Here is a 20,883-nt window from a genome sequence, read left to right as displayed (position 1 = left end):
TGAGCTATTTGGCGAGATATAGCAAGACATGACATAAAAGTCTAAATATTTGATAACAATTATGTTGTCTAAACTTTTATATAACTTGCTTTTAGCGTCATTGCCAAGTATCATAACGGCAGCCAAACCATCTCTGCTATAATAGCAGTCCGTAGGTATATTAACTCCACAGGGAGGTTCGGAGATTGCAACCAGGGTGATCTCTAACTCAAGCGACTGTTGGCGTAGTAAATCAAAGGCCGGCCACGACCTATTTAAGTTACACTGTAGTATTTTAGTTGCCATAATTGGAAAGACGCGCAGACTGTCTTTGATCAGCTCGTTTCACAGTGTCGTAGCCATTATTGACCAGGCAGGCATACGAGCCAATACGATGGTTGCCGTTTTTCCCTAGATCTACACATATCACACAGTGCGGTGCAGAGGAACAATCCTTCGCCTTATGGTCCCTGTCTCCACATCTGAAACAGGAACCAAACCTGTCCTCAGGGGCCGTACAATTGGTTCTAACGTGCCCAAAGCGCCAGCACTTAAAGCATTGCACTGGACGCTTTTTAAGGAATTCTACCCTAGCCGACGTCCAGCCAATGGAGAGGCGACCAGCCTCAGCAATCGATATCGCTGCATTAAGAGGGCATTGCACCTATGTAATGCCCATTCCGTCGCGCATTTTCTTGATTTCAGCGATGTTAAATGCAGTCGAGGAAAACCACTGATACGCACCAACTGTTCTCTAATCTCCTCCATAGTCGTGGAGGGAGTAAGTCCTGTGATTTTTAACTCACCTCGAGCCACGGGATTGTCCACCTTTGCAATATCTCGAAGAATTATTTCCAACTGGTCTTTAAGTTTGGCTGCAAGTTCGGCTCCTCCCTCACCGGGTACTTCTATCTTATAGCCTCCGTTAAAGGCTGGGCGAATCCTAGTTTCGCGTATACCTAGGGCCTCCAGGGAGATATTTTGCCTGGCCGTGCGGAGGATGTCAGAATAGGACATGTCAGATCCAGCCTTGCCAGTAATGATGACCACAGCCACCTTACGTCTACCAATCCTAGGTTTAATAAATGAGGGTCTGACGTCTCCCTCGTACCACCGATCACCAGTCCCAGCATCACGGGAGCTTCTAGAGCTCCGACGCGAGGCAGATGGCAGAGGAAGGGGTGGGAAATCCTCTCCTCCTCTTGTCATAGATGCCGTTTTCAGAGAGGTGGGCTTACTCTGCGCCACTCTGGGGGGAACAACCTGCCTGTTCTCAATTATTCTAATCGTTTTTGGACGAGGGCTTTTTAACGACGGACGGAAATCCTTAGTCTCCTTAGGAATTTTGTTAGCGCTCGTATTGGAGAACACTCTGGACGCGATGTAGGATGTTCCTTTGAGGTTCGCCGACGGAGGTGGGCTCCATGCCGAACCAGCCGACTCAGAGGCCCAATCAATCGTCCCACTCGTAGCTCTTGGCTCTCGGCGAGCACCAATTGTAGGAGACAGAGCGGCAGAGGATTCAGTGTCTCTTCGTTCCTCTACAGGCAGCCCAACTTTAGACACCTTTTGGAGTTTTGGAGCTTCACTACGCTCTTCCTTGATTCGTTGCATCTCCTTTTGCATTGCTTCCATCGCGCTTTGCAGGCTTGTTAGTTTCCTCTGCGTGTTTTCCTCGCGTTTACGGATCTTGTTGATCCCCTCCTCTAGCTCCTGATTTCGTTTCCTCAAATGAGTTATATCACCTTGCTCCTGGGTCTTTTCACTATATGCGCGGACGACGTCTTCTAATTGCACCATATATCTTCTCCAGCGACCATTATACTGACCAGAGAGATTCTTGCTATTAGTCCGTAAAATATCCGTCTGCTTGACCAATGATAGGCCATAAGAGGCAACCTCAGCATTGCTCATGCGTACCAATTCTTCTTTGCTGATCCTGTTAGAAACATCAGAATCGCACGAAATTGCTGAGCCAGAAGCGTCCAGATCAGGCTCATAGCCAGTTCTTCTCCTCGATCTCAATTTCATAGGCGGAGAATTCCTTTTCTTAGTTCTTGACGTCTTTTTGGAGGTCCCGGCGCTCTGCTCGTCAGACAAATCAGATGCAGCCTCATCTGCAGCATCATCGTCCGAGATTACTACAGGGCTAGATCTGTTTGAAACATCTCTATTCTCTACAGCAGCAATCCTTCCACTGCGTCTTACTTTATTGCTACTTTTATTTTTACGAAGAATTCTAACTCTACCATAGGAAGGGGAACTCCTTGCATGCTCTTTACTTGGGCCAGCAATAGGCTCAACATCCTCTGTTGTTTCTTCAACAGCATCCTGCTCGTCAGAGCTGTCAATTAAGCGCATTTTACGAATCCTACTAGCTGGAACAACCGTGTCGTTCTCAGGAGACTCATCAGCCTTGCGCTTGGCTGTTTGTTCAACAGGTGTTACATCTCTAACAAATTCGACAGAAGGCGTATTCGAGCTCAATCTACCGACTTCAAGTGGATCTCTTATTGGCTCATCACACTCAGGTAAGTTGCTTGGCGTTTCATTATCCGCCATAACAGTCTCCATTTGTTCGCAGACCATTTCAACATGGGATCTGCCATTATCCGCGGTAGCTTCATTGACCTGCTCGCCCGACGGTAACAAGCAGGCCAGCCCCTCATTTGATAACGACAAGGCGGGGCCGGGGACGACAACTCCGCCATGCCGATCACTGGAGGCTCCGAGTTCCTCCTGCGACGGTAAGTTCATATTCGTTTCCGTTGTGTCTGCCATGTTATCATAATTATTTGGTTTTTTAGAGGGTGGCCTTCCCTCATGCTCATGAACCAAAGACTTGCAGGGTTGGCATAAGAAAGATCCGTCCAGAGTGTCATCATTAGTGCTACAAATCATTGAGCACGAAATAGCATGAAATTCTTTACTAATTTTATCCAGTTCCGCTCTTTTATTATTTATTGAATGACCAATGCATATCAAGTTGTCCTCCGTCTTGTCAAGTTCCATCATCTTATTAAGATCCGAAAGTTGGGATTCGATGGATTCAACCATGAGTTGATTGAGCGAGTTGATTTCATTTAAATCCGACGAGTTATTATGTATCCTCTGCGAGCTTATTTCAATTTCCTTTTCTTCGTCTTCCGGTGAGGTATTGATACGTATAATTTTGTCGGAATTAGCATCTTTCAAAAGAAGTTCATATTTAGCAACTTTGCCAAGCAGGTACGAACGAGCGCAAAACATTTTATGGCCTTGGTTGTAAATGATCCTAATGCAGGCCTCAATATTATTAAGATCATCCAAAGATAAAGAGCAACTACCTATTACGTCATTTTTACGCAATCTAATGATCGAATTAAGTGCGCACCCCAGTAACATAGTGGGTGAGAGACGGGCTTTACACAAGCGCACCATAACATCCTCTGCTGACTCCATCTTGATGTTAGATACAATACTAGCAGTGACAATAAATAGACCGCGTAAGGCTCCTCTAATGTTATGTAAATAACACAGAGGACCAACGCAGAAATCACATCTATTTTAATTATATCTTAATAATTAACTGCCACCAATAGAGTGTGTCACATAAGCAGCTATCAACCAAATCCTCAAAATATCTTCCGAGGAGGAGATGCCGCGGCAATTTTTGAACACACCTATTTAAACTCTAAGCAATTGCATAAACTCATTTAAAGAGTGCAATTTACTAGAATATATATTGTAAATAGTATAGATAGTATTATATTATAATTAGCATAAACCAATAATATTTATAAACAATACTTCATATGAGAAGATCCATCACAAAATAAATAAACTCGTAATTGACCAGTTTGTCAGATTTTCCCCTAGGTAACTTGGGGTTAAAGTATAGTATGTTGGATCAACAGTTTATTATTTATGTCCCAAGTCGCAGCAATAAACACCAGCACCAATCACTGCGCACAGTTATATCAGTTATTTAATAGTATCTTAACTTAATTAGTTTTAACAAAAAAATATATAAAATGTATGAAAATGTAATAGTCTCAGTAACATTACTATAGTAATACTGAGAAAACAATGTTTATACACGTAAAATTAACTTATTATAAGGTAAAAGTAAAGAAAATCCAAAAATGTCCATTAACAAACCCCAGATCTAGTAACCTAGGGTTAAGGTAAATACGCCAAGTTACACATCTATGCAACTATCCATGGTTGCAAATCAGCAAATTGTTTATGTCCTGAATCGTAGCAATAACACCAACATAGAACACTATACACTGCTATAATAGCTATTTTTAATAGTCTGTTAGCATTTGTTAATTTTAGCGCAGTGTATATAAAGTATATGAAAATATAATTATTTTAGTAGAGTTACAATAGTAGAACAGAGAAAACAGTGTTTATGCATGTAAAATTAACTTAGTGTACAAAAAATTAACGCAACGCCTAAGATTGTCAGATCAGCAGTTTTCCCCCAGATCTAGTAACTTAGGGTTAAAGTATACCCCAAGCTAAACATCTGTGTAATTGTGCGTAATTGTTGTTCAGCAGTTTGCTATTTGTATCCTGAATCACTTTAATAAACGTTAACATTAAGCGCTGTAATTAGTTGTGACAGCTAATTTAATAGTCTCTTAATATTTGTTGATTTAACGAAAACATACATAAAATGTATAAAAATATAATTATATTAGTAGAATAACTGTAATAATACAGAAAAACAATGTTTATGCACTTGAAATCAGCTTAATATAAGATAAAAATGATGAAAAGCTCAAAATTATCAATTTCCCAAATTTCCCCCAGATCTAGTAACCTAGGGTTAAGGTAAGTACATCGAGTTTCACTTCTACAGTATTGTTCATGATTGTTCGGCACTTGGCAACGTGGTTCAATCGTTCATCAACAGATGGCGCGTCAATGTCAATTTCGAGACTACAAAAGTAATATATCGAGAGGAGAGTAGTCCCCATCGACATATAGGGTGCGTTCCGTTATGCACTGCAAGTACTGGCACTATGACGTCATGCAAGTGTACTGTTGACAGCGTTCCTTTTTAATTTTGTACACTTTGAAGCTACTGCAAAATAGTAAAACGGAACGCACTACAGTACGCTTTCAGCAGACTTTTAACTAACCTTTTTCGCTAATAATCATCGAGTGAAAAATTGGTGAAATGGATAATACCATTATTGCATTAATTACATATAATTTAATCGAGAATATATATGATTCGAGTGAGTCATCAAGTGAAAGCGATTTGGAAATGGAATTAATAAATGAAATGAGACGACAAATTAAAATACCTAGAATAAAATGTAAAAATTACGTTAAAAATATTGTATCATTATATTCAGATATGGAATTTAAAAGTTAGTTCCACCGTACACATGGAGGTAGCCATCTTGATTACTGCGAGTGCTTTACCTCGCCGGTTGCAGTAATCGCAACAGGAAATAACGTCAAAATTAATGACGTCATATACTCATGATAGTACTTTCGCAGTGCACTGCTATCTATATCGGAACGCTATTGGTAGTACTGTCAGTACTTGCAGTGCATAACGGAACGCACCCTTAGAGTGAGAAGTACTACATCTGAGGCCTATGTTTGTCTCTCTTTTTGCAGGGCCGTCTAAAAAAATTGCGGACCATGTGCATTTTTCTATGAAATATGTAGTTAATAGATTTTTTTAGAATTTATTTTAAAATTTGTTTTAATATATTTAATATATTTATAAATAAACAATAAATTTGCTTTAATTTTATAATTTTACTTTACACAATTTTTATTACATACTATTACATATCTTAATTTTATTATATAATATATAATTTTAATATATATTTAACAAAACTATGCAAGTTACGTATATATAATATAATTATATACAGCTTTAAAACAATATGTTTAAAGAATGTGTTACAATAATGTCCTATAAAAAATACTTTTAATGTACTTACTTATGCATCTGTATATCCTTTTTATTTTTATTATACGTAATTTTGCACACAAAACACCTTAAAACCATTTTTTAATTTTTAAAGATAAAGATAAACGTTTCACGTTATTCCAAAGCGAGTAGGCGAAGGTGAGGTGTCAAAAATTTAATGCTATGTTACTGCTAGAATTCTGGAGGGGGACGAAATAACAAATCAGAAGCTTGCAAGAGAGACAAACATAGGCCTCAGATGTAGTACCTCTCACTCTAAAGCAGGCGCGCGTTTACATATCGCAATGCTCAGTCCATTCTATATGTCGATGGTAGTCCCGAGAGAGACCATAACCTCAGAAACACAATGGGTGGAATTCATAGATGTTGCTTAAAATCTGTCTTAAGATAGTCTTCGCCAAGATGAACTTAGCGTCCAAAATTATCTTGAGAATGTCCTATATGCACAAACGAGTCTTGAAGAATCAGGTTAAAGCTTAAGACTGTCTTAGTAAAGTTCATTCTTAAGCATCCAACTTCGGAAATATTCGGAATTCCCTAAAATTTGACCAATGACATTTCAATATCTAAAAGTATACATAGAGAAACGTGTGTCTTCGCTGTCATCAGAAATACATTGTCGAGATTCTAATAAATGGTAGATTTTACTAATTTATTTTACTTTACTAGCGTATATTGTGAGTAAAAATTGAGAAAAATTATGATATTATTACTGTTATATATTTACTATAATATTTATTTAAACAGAGAAAACTTAACCTTATCTATTTTGTTGTGAAAATCTATTATCTATTTCCTTTGCATTTTCTTAAAATTTTGTTTTCAAAAAATAAATTTTTTAGAAAGATAATGTCTAAAAGAACGGTATATTCAGATTTGGAAAAACAAGTATTCCTTGAGATCTTAAAAAAATACAAACATATTGTTGAATCGAAAGGTACAAATACCTCCACGTTAAAAGAGAAGTCAGAGGCTTGGTCTATTATTATGGAAGAATATAATAACTCTTCCTTAATTTCTACTAAAGTATAAAATTTACTTTATTATTTTTACTATTTTATCAATTCTCTTTGAAATATAAATAGTTTTTATATTATAGAGAGATGTACAACAGTTGAGGAAGTATTGGTCTAATTTAAAACAGCAAAATAAAAATATATTAACAACTGAAAGACAATCAAGATTTCTCACAGGAGGAGGACCACAAAAAAATATTGCTGAAGTTGATCCAAATGTTTTAGACATTGTCCCTGATTTGATGACAACAGCACCAACCATTTCTTCAAGTAACTTTTCTAAGGCGGAATATGAAGGTACTTGTATCTGATTTCATGACAACATCAACCATTTCTTTAAGGTCTGATATTGCACTAATGTTATTTTGGCTTTAAGCTAGACTTAAATATGTGTCTGCCTTTATGTAGAAAGAAAATGGATATATATTTAAGTCTCGCTTAAAGCCCAAATAACATTGGTGCAATTGGACCTAAGTAACTTTTGTATGCAGGAATATAAAAGCAATATATAAGCTTATATAAGTGATAATATATAAATAATATATATAAATTCTTTTAACTTAAATGATAAAATGATTAAATTCAATATTTTAGATCGACAAATAAAGGTTTTAAAAGCAATTCAGCAGAATGCTTCGACCAAAATTGATTACATTGCTAGTGGAGAGTGTTTGAAGACACAAAAATTACTAACATCTAATGAACCAGCATTTAACATTGACGACATGGAATTTGAAATGGATGATACAATATATGATACAATAGATAAAGAGTCTAATAATGAATCTGGTAAAACAATATGAAATATTGGCTGCTTTCGCGACAGATTCAAAATGATTCACATTAAAATAATTCTGCGCTGTGATTGAAATTTGTAATTTTTTTGAATTATGTTCAAAGAAATTTCGGATTCAATCACAGCGCAGGATCATTTTAATCTGGATCATTTTGATTGTGTCGCAAAAGCAGCTATTATTTTAAATTAAAAGCTGTTCATTTTTAACATATGAAAATAATGTTTTACAGAAAAAGAAAATTCAATTTTATCAGATAGAGAACTTAAGAGAAACAAAAATAGAAATGCTACATCACGGTCCAATTCAAAGAAACAGAAAACTGAAAGAATGACTATAATATGTGACAAAGAAATGGAATTGGCAGATATAAAAATTAATCATGAAATCGAAATATGTAAACTTAAAAAAGAACGAGAACAGTTTATTAATAAAATGACGATTAAAAAGTTGTTCTTAGAAAAAAAAGTTACAAGAAAGAGCTAAATTAGCGAAATTTCGTGCTCAAAGAGAAATGTAAGTAATGACTTTTTCCCTTCAGTTATAAATAAAATTTTAATTTAAAAAGGTTTTTTAAATTCTAGGGGAGAACATTATATCTCAGATGATGAGTAGAAAAAAATTTCTAAAATATTCGCTGTGAATACTAAGTTATAAATAATGTTATTACATTAATTTTTATTATTACTAAATTATTGTTTATAATTACACTTATTTTATTTTATTACATTATATTTTTAATTTAAAAAGTTAAATAAGACTGAGAATACTAGTCAAAAGAAGTGAAATCTAGTTTTAAAAAATTATTATTTTTTTATATTATGTTATCAGCATTATATTGTGTTATGTTGTATTTTATTTTGAATTATGTTAAGAGTATTATATCATATGATTATCTTAGTATTATATATTATACATATTATTAACAAATATGTAATACAAAATAAAGTGTAATAAAATGACAAAATAAAATTAATGATTTACTCTTTGATTTCTAAAGAATTTTTTAAATACATTGAGGCTGCCAGAATTTACTTAAAAATTATAGATAACGGACCTCTAACTTTTCATTGACGCTATGATGATCATGACTAACATTATCAAAACATTTTGGAAAGTTTAATATAATAGAAAATGCAATCCAATATAAGATTTGAAATATATAGTTGGATTATAACGTAAAAAATGTATGAATGGAACATAAAATTAAAAATTAATATCATTACATTAAGGTTAACGAAATAAATCTCGAACTATGTTTTGCCTGACAATAAAACCATCTCCAGGTTGCTGAAGTTCATTGTAATAAAGCTCTTCATTATCTTCAATTATTACATCAACTTCTGGTTCTTCTGGAAGCACATCTTTAAAATATAGTGCTAAATTATGTAAAACTGCATACGCTGATACGACTCCAGTACATGTTACAAGTTTTAAAGACAATCCTCTTGATAAGCAAGGAAATCGTCTCTTCCATACTCCAAAAGTTCTTTCAACAACCATTCGTGTTCTTGATTGAATTTCATTATATCTTCGATAAAATTTTTATTATTAATATATGTATGTATATTAAAAAACCAGAAACTTCAAAATTTATTAAATTTCAATTTTTAATATCTAACTTTTGTTCCTCTTCATTTTGAGGATTTCTGAATGGTGTTAACAGAAATGTAAGAGCAGGATATCCAGAATCTCCAACTATCATTCCTGTTAATTCACGTTGTTGATACCGCATAAAAATTCTAGAATTTTGGAAAATTCTGCTATCGTGTTCCCTTCCTGGCCATTCTGGGACGAGATCTAAAAATTCCATGCGTGGTCCCACGATAGCCTTATACAATAAATAAAGAATAAGACAATAAAAAACAAATAAATATTAGTAAAATAGAAACATAATTTTTATTACTTTACCTGGACATTTAAAGAGAAATATCCTTTTCTATTTCTATACATTTCAGCCAGTCCCCCGAAATTATTACTTAATAATCTAATGTGTGTGCAGTCTATTGCCCCATCAATGTAAGGAAGTCCAATAGCTCCAAATCTCCCATATCCTAATTTTTTAAATAATCTGCGTTTTTCTTGTATAGCTCCTTCATGTGTCACAAATTTAACATGACTATTCAAATAAGATGCTAATATCATAGTTACTCTAAATATAATTCTACTAATTGTTGGTTGTGGTAATTTCATAAGATCTCCGTTTACTTTCTAAAACATAAAATATATAATACAATTATTTATGTCTCTTTTTAAAATTAATGATATGTAATATAGAGAATTTACTTGAAAACTGCTGGTAGCATAATATCTTAAACAAATAAGCAATTGAATAACTGGTTCAATAGGAAGACCTCGATTATCAGGCTTTGTTAAACCATTTATAACCAAAGGCAATAATCCATGCATAACAGAATTTTTTGAGAATCTATATCTTATATGAAATTCGTGTTCACGATAAGCTGTAAATGGATTAATTGCATCTCGCACATATCGTTTTCACGTATTATGCCAATTTCTTCATTTTCGTCATTTTCTTCATCAGAAGAGGAATCAGAACTTTCAAACAAGTTAATGTCAAACTGGCCCAATATATTAAATTTCATAATACCTTTAATGTAAATATAAAACCTCAAAATAATAAATATTATGTAAATTTGTAATAAATGTATTATAAATAATTAATTAATATCGTATATAGGATTAAATGTTTATTTTTAAAATAATTTTAATATAATTGATACATAACTATTTTATTTTATATAACCTATACAGCACTTTATTTCACAACCGTCTTAAGTCTACAATTTACTGGACTTCATTAAGACCTGCTCAAGATATGGTTTGAGTCATGATTGTGCATCTAATAATTTTAAGTCGTACTTAAGATTTGACTATGAAACAGAATTTGCTTCATTAAGCATGATCTCAAGTTTCAGTTTGAAAATCGGTCTTTAGAAATGTTCATGAAACTATCACGATCTTAAGCACTAGCTTAAGGTTGTCTTGAAACTCAAGAAACATCTATGAATTCCGCCCAATCTGTCACTTCCACGGTGCAACATCAGTAAGTATGCTCATATAATCAATAGTTATAATGGTAATTTATGTAATCAGGCCAACACTAACTGCAACAAAGCATGGACGTCAGATGCCGGTCAACACTACAACTGTATTATGCACGCCAGATGTACAGTATCAACGTGCATAGAACGGCAAGGTAAAATGAAATTATTTACAATTTTCTGCCGTGTTTAACAGAAATATTGATTATTGATCCATCTCCACTGGATAAGACCATGTTTGTAAGTATCGTAATTTGTATAGCATCATAAATTTAGTATCTTTAAGTGACTAATAATAATTGTTTATATGTATATTCATATGTGTTTCTCCAGGATCAATCGCATGCCAGCCATGCAGTGGCAGGGAGAATATCCTATCCACGTAGCATGAGGACAGCACGCATAACCTCAAGGAGAACACCACGCACCACCATACCACAAGCGTCAAAGTCAGTTATTAATGGTACGATTATAAGTTCTTATATAAACAAAGTATATGTAAAAAGATAGAAGAGAAGAAAAAGAGAAATACTAGACAATATAAGGCTCTTAGTCAGAAATATTATAACACACTGTAAACCAGTCAATTATGACAACTGATTGTCCCTGGGACAGCTTGCGACTGTCAGTGTCACATACAGTTACGTAATCTTACTATGAATGTATATATTTTATAAATTAAACTTCGGCTCGTATACAATTAAAATATGTGATAAAATAAAAGGCCAACTTAACGAGCTTTTATGATATTAATTAAAAAATTTTTTTATTAATTTACGTCATAATATACAAAAGATAAGATAAACGTTTCGACTGTACGACAGTCTTTTTCAATATCATGCTAATATGTCAAAAAATTAATTTAGTCATATTGACCTTATTATAAATACAACATTTATGAGATTATCATATGACGAACGCAGTACAAAATTCATGTTTGTTGGCTTGAGTTAGAGCGTCAGATTTATATATGTCATGCTGTTATATTATGTAACGACACTGTGAACAAATTAATATATTCGCTCAAATATTACATTTTAGATTTTTAATAAATAGTATTAACTTAAATTAATACAATTGTCGCTCGTATATTGAAAACAAAGTGATAAATATAAGGCCAACTTATCGAGCTGAATATTCGAGATGTTCAGTCAACTACCATTTATTACATGTATAAATTATAAAACTACAGTCATTATATTAAAACTAACGCAAATTACAATCATTCTATAAACGTTTCGACCGCACGCGGTCTTCTTCAGTATAATTATTGAAATATAAATTCTTACAATTCACATAATATCGAAATTTAATTATAGTTATTCAGAATCAAGAGTTTTTGAGTAATTAACGCGTGTTTCAATCCGTCCTGTCCAACAATGTTCGCCTCGATATGATCCCTGATTTTGTTCAGATCTCGGATAGTTTCATCGTTAATATGCGAGAAATTAACCCGTTCCGTAGGCGCTGCGATTTATAAAAAATTACCGATCAACGCATGTCCAAATTATAATATGTATCCCCTACAATTGGTAGTATGCTTACCTATCATCGTTCTTCTTGATAATTTTGCTACTTATTAACAGTTATTAAGGATGACACATAACAAACCAACAATACAGAAAGACAGCTCATTTTAAACTCTACTTGATCGGAGAGCGTGCGTGTTTATATATGATCTAATATCTATGTTTTACTCGTTAATGTCCTATTTGTCCTATTATTATTTCTTGTTCGCTAATATATCCAAAATATCAAAATACGACTCGCTAAGTAACTCAGTATCTTTGTTTAAATTTAGTCCATTTTTTTGTTCCTTGATATGTAGCATCTCAGAAATGAGTCTTTTATAATAATTATTTTCGTTGTCCATGATCTTAACATTGTCCCAATTAAAAGTATGATGTTCATTTATTATGTGTTCAGAAATTACTGAATGTTTCGTTGAGTCCAACCTAATATTATTTTTATGTTCTTTTATTCGCGTCTGCAATTGCCTCTTTGTTTGGCCTACATAAGATGCATTACAATTATTGCAACTGATCTTATAAACCACATTCGAATTGCATGGATGTTTAGTTTTATCTTTCTGCGCTTTAATAATATTGTCCAGTTTGTTGAGACATCTATACCCTACCATACAATTTTTATTTTTTACCGAGGAAACAATCATTTCTGAGATCCCATCTATATACGGAATGACAAAGAATTTTTTATTGACCGAGTCATTTCTTATACTTTTTGTTCTTTCTATGTTGGCCTGTCTCTCTATAATGCTCCCCTTAGATATGATGTGTTCTATCCGATGATTAATTTTGTTAAAAATCAGATCAAGAGGGTAACCATTGCTTCTGAGTATATTAATAATTAACTCCAAATTTTTATTAAAAAATAGTGGATGTGATAGCAATAGACATCTGTCTACAAGGTTATATATTATTCCTATTTTGTGGCATAGTGGGTGGTTTGAATAAAATGATAACGTCCTTCCTGAGAAGGTTTCTTTTTGATACCAGTCTATATATATTTTGTTATTAATAATTTTAAGTGATAAATCTAAGAAATTCAAGCTATGGTTAACCTCTTGTTCGACCGTGAATTTAAGTCTTTCATGATAGTTGTTAAAATTATTCACAATCTGAGTCATATTAGTCATAGAGGTGGCCACTATTATGTCATCCACATAACGAAAATAAAACAAACATTCCAAATTCAACGCTTTGAGAACTGTATCCTCAAGATCTTGCATAACCAGGTCTGCAATAATTGGTGATAACGGTGACCCCATAGGGGTCCCAAACGTCTGTTTATAAATTATGTCATCAAATGTAAAATATGTAGAAGTCAATATGAATTTTATACCCCCCAAAAATTCGTTTTTCGGTATTTTAGTATTTATTCCAATGTGATCCCATCTATCGTTAATACCGTCAATCGCAAGATCCAGAGGAACGTTCGTAAACAAAGACACCACATCCAAGGAAAACATCCTATCATTCTCATCAATCTTTTTACCAGACAATATGCTGTACAAATCAAAACTATTATTAATATGACTTTTCGCTTTGGGTAGACTAGTTCGTAAGGTGTTTTGTAAAAACGAAGCCAGCGAGTATAGAGCTGTATCAACCGATGAAACTATGATTCTAACTGGATAGTTTTCCTTATGGATTTTCGGTAATCCATACGCTTTTGGAAGGAGAGAATCACTACAACGTAATTTATAATATTCGTTTTTTGAAATATAATCTTCCTTAAGCCATCTCTTCAACAAATCATTCAAATCGTTCTCTATTTTTTTGCACGGATTTTTTTTAACAATAGTGTAAGTGTTGACATCTTTTAAAACGTTTTCCATTTTGTTAATATAATGAGATCTTTCCATTGCCACCGTAGCATTACCCTTGTCCGCGCGTGTGAATAGAACATTCGGATTGTCTTTACAAAATTTTATTAAATCTCTGTGTGCACCAAGTAATTTTTGTTGACTTACGTCATTTTTATCCTTCGTGTTCAGAAGTTGTGCAAATTTTGGAACCGCGATATTTCTGATTGTTGTGAGATTATTAATATTATTTCGTTTGCTATTACTCTCTATGTCCTTGATGAATTCATGTATCGCTGTTTTTTTACTAATATTCGGAAGACAGAATTTATCACCCATTTGCAACAGATTAGAAACGTTAGGCGGAATGTCTGTGTTGGAAAGATTAACAAACCATTTTTTATTAGTATTTTCCAAAGGGTTAATTAGGGTAGTATTAACTTACTTTTTTGTCACGAACATAACACTTTTTTTTTAAAAATTATTTTTTTTTACATAACATAATCACAATGTGTACTTTTTTAAAAAACAAATCGATATCTGTATCGCACAATGTCGGCGCGCTGTATATATACCCAATTTTTAAGATGACGTAGACAATTTTTTTAGAATATCAAAATAAGAACCGTCAAGACGCTCGGTGTCCTTTTTTAGGTTGATACTGTTGTTTTCTTCTTTAATATATATCATTTCTGATATCAACCTTTTATAATAATTCCTTTCATAATCTAGGATTTTTGTGTCGTTCCAATTGAAATTGTGTGTTTTACAATATGATCAGAAACCACCGAGTGCCTTGCAGGCAATAAAAAAATTTTTTAATTAATATCATTTAAGCTCGTTAAGTTGGCCTTTTATTATATTACATATTTTAATTGTATACGAGCCGAAGTTTAAGTTACAAAATATATATATTTAATTCACGCTGGCCTTACAATGCGTAACAATTATACACTTTTTAAGTTCCACCAATTTAATTTTAAGTTTGTACAACATAATTATGGACAACAAAGTTTTGAAGATTTAAAATCTTGGCTAGGGGCGAATTATGGCAAAATAAGAACTGTGTCTAAATTAATAATTTTAAAACAATGTAGGACATTCAGAATTTTACTTAAGCATCTATCGGACAATAGTAATATTAACGTGTGTCATTATAAATAAAAAAAAAGGTTAGACAGTGTGTTGCATAAATTTAGAATGGAAATATTAAACATAGAGATATTTGACTTGCACAGACAAATAGGGTATTTTAACAAAAACATAAGATACTTTACACAAAGATTAAATAACAACATCCCATCCCAGGTATGGCAAGAGATTTATAACCACCATAGTAGATTATTCAAAAAACAAATTTTAAACTTACATTACTTACATAAGAAAAAATTCTGTTGGTTATTGCAAAAAAAAGAATCGGATTACTATAATAATATTAAACCCATAGTTTTTTCTTGTTCAGAGAAAAATAGTGTAAACTCTCAAAATAATAAATATATTAATAACCACATTAACGCAACAAATTTTATAAACAGAACTATTAATCCATTAGAACAAACCAATGATAAATGGTTTATTAATTTGACTGATGTAGATATTCCAACTGATGTCACAAATTTATTGCAATTAGGTAGTGATTTTAGCCTTCCAATCAATACTGATAAAAAAACAGCTGTCCATGAATTTATTAAAGACATAGAAAGCAATTCGAATAACATAACTAATCTCACGACAATAAGAAACATAGCTATTCCACAGTTCTTTGTTTTTTTAAACAACAATACTAGGAAAAACATAATAAATGACAAACTTACTTTTATGTATAAAAAAACCATGACATTTTGTAAACAAAATCCCAGCATCATTTTCACAAGAGCAGACAAGGAAAACACGACCGTAGCGATGACCAAAAAATTTTATATAGACAAAGTTGAAGAATTATTAAATGACAAAGATAATTATATGACAATCAAAAACAATCCAATAATAAAAATAGAAAAAGACCTTAATAAAAATTTAAAACAATGGTTAAAAAATGAATGGATCACAAAAAAAAGACTATTATTGTTTAAGTTCCAGTGATTCAGTGCTTCCTAAAGCATATGGCTTGCCCAAAATTCACAAGGAAAATGTTCCATTCAGAGTAATAGTATCGTCGGTCAATACAGCACTACATCATTTAGCTGCATATTTACACAACATTTTAGTGACAAGTTTACCAAAAGGGAAAAGTCATGTTAATAATAGTTTTGAATTGTGCAACGCATTGTCTGATCTTAAATTAAATAATAATGAAACAATCGTATCTTCGGATGTGATATCGTTGTTCACAAATGTTCCTTTGGACCTTGCAATAGACAGCATAAATAATAGATGGCATTACATTGAAAACCACACATCAATAGACAAAAATGAGTTTGTTAATGTAATTAAATTCATTTTGACTTCAACGTACTTCACATTCAACGAAACGATCTGTAAACAAATACATGGAACTCCTATGGGATCGCCCTTATCTCCAATTATTGCGGATATTATCATGCAAGATATAGAAACTAGGATTCTTGAAACTATAAAGGTTAATATAAGGTTTTACTATCGCTACGTCGATGATATCTTGCTTTGCTTGCCGGAAGATCAAGTCACATATCTAGTAGAAAAATTTAATGATTGTCACGATAGATTAAAATTCACAATAGAAAGAGAGGATAACCGTAGCATAAGTTTTTTAGATATCTCACTCAAAATTATAAATAACATAATATATATAGATTGGTTTCAGAAAAAAACATTTTCGGGTAGAACACTCTCATATCATTCAAATCATCCTATATGCCACAAAAAAAGTGTAATATATAATTTAGTAGACCGGTCAATATTATTATCACATCCCCGTTTTCATAGTAAAAATTTAACATTAATCATAGAGATTTTATTGAGCAATAGTTATCCTCTTGATCTCATTTTCTCAGAAATCAATAATAGACTGAACTTCCTTATTGTTAATAGATTAAACAAAGAAATGACTCAAGATATAAATAACGAAATCATAAATAACGACAAATATAAAAAATTTATAGCGATACCATATATTGAAAGAATCTCGGAACTAGTAACATCAGAATTAAAGAAATCAAATATAACAGTAGGATACAGATGTCTAAAAAAATTAAACAGAGTCATAAAAACGCAAAAAGACAGGGATAAGCTCCAAAATAATTCGGGGGTCATATATAAGATATCGTGTAATAATTGTGATGCTACATATGTAGGACAGACGAAAAGACAATTAGGTACAAGAGTAAATGAACATAAAAATAATATTAGATTAGAATTTGCAAGGCACTCGGTGGTTTCTGATCATATTGTAAAATTTACACACAATTTCAATTGGAACGACACAAAAATCCTAGATTATGAAAAGAATTATTATAAAAGGTTGATATCAGAAATGATATATATTAAAGAAGAAAACAACAGTATCAACCTAAAAAAGGACACCGAGCGTCTTGGCAGTTCTTATTTTGATATTCTAAAAAAATTGTCTACGTCATCTTAAAAATTGGGTATATATACAGCGCGCCGACATTGTGAGATACAGATATCGATTTGTTTTTTAAAAAAGTACACATTGTGATTATGTTATGTAAAAAGAAATAATTTTTTAAAAAAAGTGTTATGTTCGTGACAAAAAAGTAAGTTAATACTATTTATTAAAAATCTAAAATGTAATATTTGAGCGAATATATTAATTTGTTCACAGTGTCGTTACATAATATAACAGCATGACATACATCTAAATCTGACGCTCTAACTCAAGCCAACAAACATGAATTTTGTACTGCGTTCGTCATATGATAATCTCATAAATGTTGTATTTATAATAAGGTCGATATGACTAAATTAATTTTTTGACATATTAGCATGATATTGAAAAAGACTGTCGTACAGTCGAAACGTTAATCTTATCTTTTGTATATTATGACGTAAATTAATAAAAAAATTTTTTAATTAATATCATATAAGTTCGTTAAGTTGGCCTTTTATTATATCACATATTTTACTATGAATGATTTCAATTATTAAAAGAAGTCATTTATTATTATATTTGTATGTTTCAGACACGCACAAAAGTCTAGCAGTACTAGTGAGATCACCAAATATCAAATTATCACAGGATAAAGCACTAGGACGCAGACATGGCTGCGCAGGGAATGTTATTTATCCAAATTTAATATGTTTAATGGTGTAAGTATTTTGATATCTATTTAGTAATTAAATATTGTCTTATTATATTATAATAGATGTATTATTTAGGTCAGATTGCTTTAATGTTTGTTAATATATAGTTATATAAGATTCTGCTTATCGCAGCACATATTTATTTAATTCACTGCACACTTAGAGTGATTATTATACTTATATGAGATTTTAACTGAAAGTATTAGTGTTTTACATCTAATCACTATTATTCAATGTTATTGCAAAGAATAGCTGCTAACTACCAATATTGTATATAATTACATAGTATAATATGTAAAATTTTCTATTAGTAGAGTGTCATATACTAAATATTTGTATTTTCATATGAATACCAGGGGACGGCAATAAGTGAAGTGCCATCAATTGACTCAAAAGGACTTTTGGAATAATACACTGAGATATGGATATAATGACGGAGAAAAAATCACACATCTAACACACCATATACGTTGCTAATGTAAGAGACTAATATTTATCAATAAGCATCTATAGGATGATTGATTTATCCTGTGCAGTATGTAATAGATATATCTTTCAGAAATATTTACTTTTTGATTACTATTAACGATAGTTAAGTATTTGAAGTTTATGTTACTTGCAGTTAACGTTTTAGGCACACTAGTTTGTACAAGCGTATATAATACTGTTTTTCTCAACACATATTTCTTTTATCTATAAAGTCGTGTAAAAGTTATTTTACTTATATTAAATTTTTGGTATTATAGAGCTTTACAGTTAATAAATTCATAATTTCAGTATATATAATTACTGTTATTAACAAAACTTCCTTTACTAGTTATTTATATAATAGATTCCACATATTTCCCGTCACTACATACACATAATAGATCCATTGCTTCGGATCAAATTACTTTAGATTATTATTAATGATATTAAAAATGTTTTAAGGTTTATAACACTCAGTATTAATATTTTATGGACACAATAATTTATGCAGTTATATAAGATGTTTATCACTAGCACTTTTACTTTAATTCTCTGTGCACAAAGAGTAATTGTTCCACCTATATAATGCTTAGTTAGGAAAGATTATAAATTTTTAATGTTACTAATCAATGTTATTATAGAGACAACTAATAACTGTCAATATTATATAATATGCAGTTACGTAGCACAGTATATGAAATTATTATTATTAATAGAATGTCATGTGCCAATTACTTATATATTTCCATACACATGTCCAGGGACAAAAGTGCACAGAATACCAGCAACCGACTCAAAAGCATCACAGAGTTAAGGCACTGAGGTACATATATAAGGAAGTATCACACCGCCAATACTCCGCATGTACTAATAATGTAAGAACTTAATGTCTATCAATAATTATTTGTAAAATGACCACTTTGTCTCACGTTAGCATTTTAGTTATAATAATTTATGCAAACATGTGTAATGTTTTTTGATTAAACGCGTATTTCTTTGTTCATATACACAAATAGTAATTATATCACTTATATGATATTAATGTTATGGAACTTTACACAGTAGTTAATAAATTCACGATTTTAGTCTATATTGTTATTATTTTAATAGAACGTCTTTTGCTATTTGTTTATGTGTTTGTCTCGACACATATTACCTTTCACTACATACATATGGTAATATTTCTAATCAATAAGTAAGTTATATGGTCATTATAGGTCTATAAAGTTATCTTTAGGTAATTCTATGTGCCCATGTATAAACTTTAAACAACCACACATATCACATATATAAACCACTTATCTTTTGTAGGAGCATCAAGATGGTAATGGAGAATTGCTTTGCGTGGATCGCCAGCATCTTCCAGAGAGCTCGTATGTCGTAGCACTTTTGAAGGAGTCCAGATTAATGAGGCCAGATTACAGCATCAAAGGGATGACAGATTCACACAATCATGTGTCACCATATAATTTTACACACGTTAACTATCATGCTGTTATATGTCAGTTATGATTATCGTCACTAACTGGATTGCAGATTACACACTATTATAAGAGTTTAGCTAATTTAATAGCGGCATACTTAATTCTTAATATATCAAAGTTTCAAAAATACTATCAGTTTACAAAGGATATGCAATTATTTGAAAATGTAGTCAATTAACTATCTTTTCTCAGTTATTAATTAATACAGCTAACTGACTAAAAGTCTACAGTTTTAAGATCAAGTATTAATTAATTAATTAATTGATGTTTTCAGAAAAATATGAAGAAAGTATATCATATTGCAATCACAGACTGTGTAAAAATGACTGCTAACCAATCACTATGTAGTACTTATACAAATATTAAATAATCTAAATGTTATAGATCATTTATTCAGGGTATACATAGTATGAGAACACATCTATATCTATAGAACTATAGTTTATAAAATAATGCTTATTCAAATCACTATTCACTATTCTTATCTTAAAAGTATAAACGGTTATCAAAATATAAACAGTTCTTATGTATCAAGTACAATTCCTATAAAGAGTTTTGCCTAT

At 31.8% G+C, this 20,883-nt stretch overlaps 1 long non-coding RNA gene and 1 pseudogene across 1 annotated transcript; both read left to right on the top strand.

Moving 5' to 3' along the window:
- Positions 1-6,584: 6,584 nt before the first annotated feature.
- On the top strand, positions 6,585-8,622 carry LOC114935975 (uncharacterized; annotated as a pseudogene).
- A 1,831-nt stretch (positions 8,623-10,453) lies between these two features.
- LOC114931692 (uncharacterized) lies at positions 10,454-20,481 on the top strand. Its single transcript, XR_014925204.1, has 6 exons — positions 10,454-11,041; positions 11,135-11,264; positions 18,248-18,374; positions 18,725-18,846; positions 19,598-19,711; positions 20,148-20,481. It is a non-coding gene; the product is annotated as an uncharacterized LOC114931692 (long non-coding RNA).
- Positions 20,482-20,883: the final 402 nt, after the last annotated feature.

Source organism: Nylanderia fulva, unplaced genomic scaffold, assembly GCF_048542155.1.
Source record: "Nylanderia fulva isolate GAGA-0341 unplaced genomic scaffold, ASM4854215v1 Scaffold329, whole genome shotgun sequence".
In the NCBI taxonomy this organism is placed as follows: domain Eukaryota; kingdom Metazoa; phylum Arthropoda; class Insecta; order Hymenoptera; family Formicidae; genus Nylanderia; species Nylanderia fulva.
Note: the sequence above shows the minus strand (reverse complement) of the source record. Positions and strands in the feature narration are given on the sequence as shown.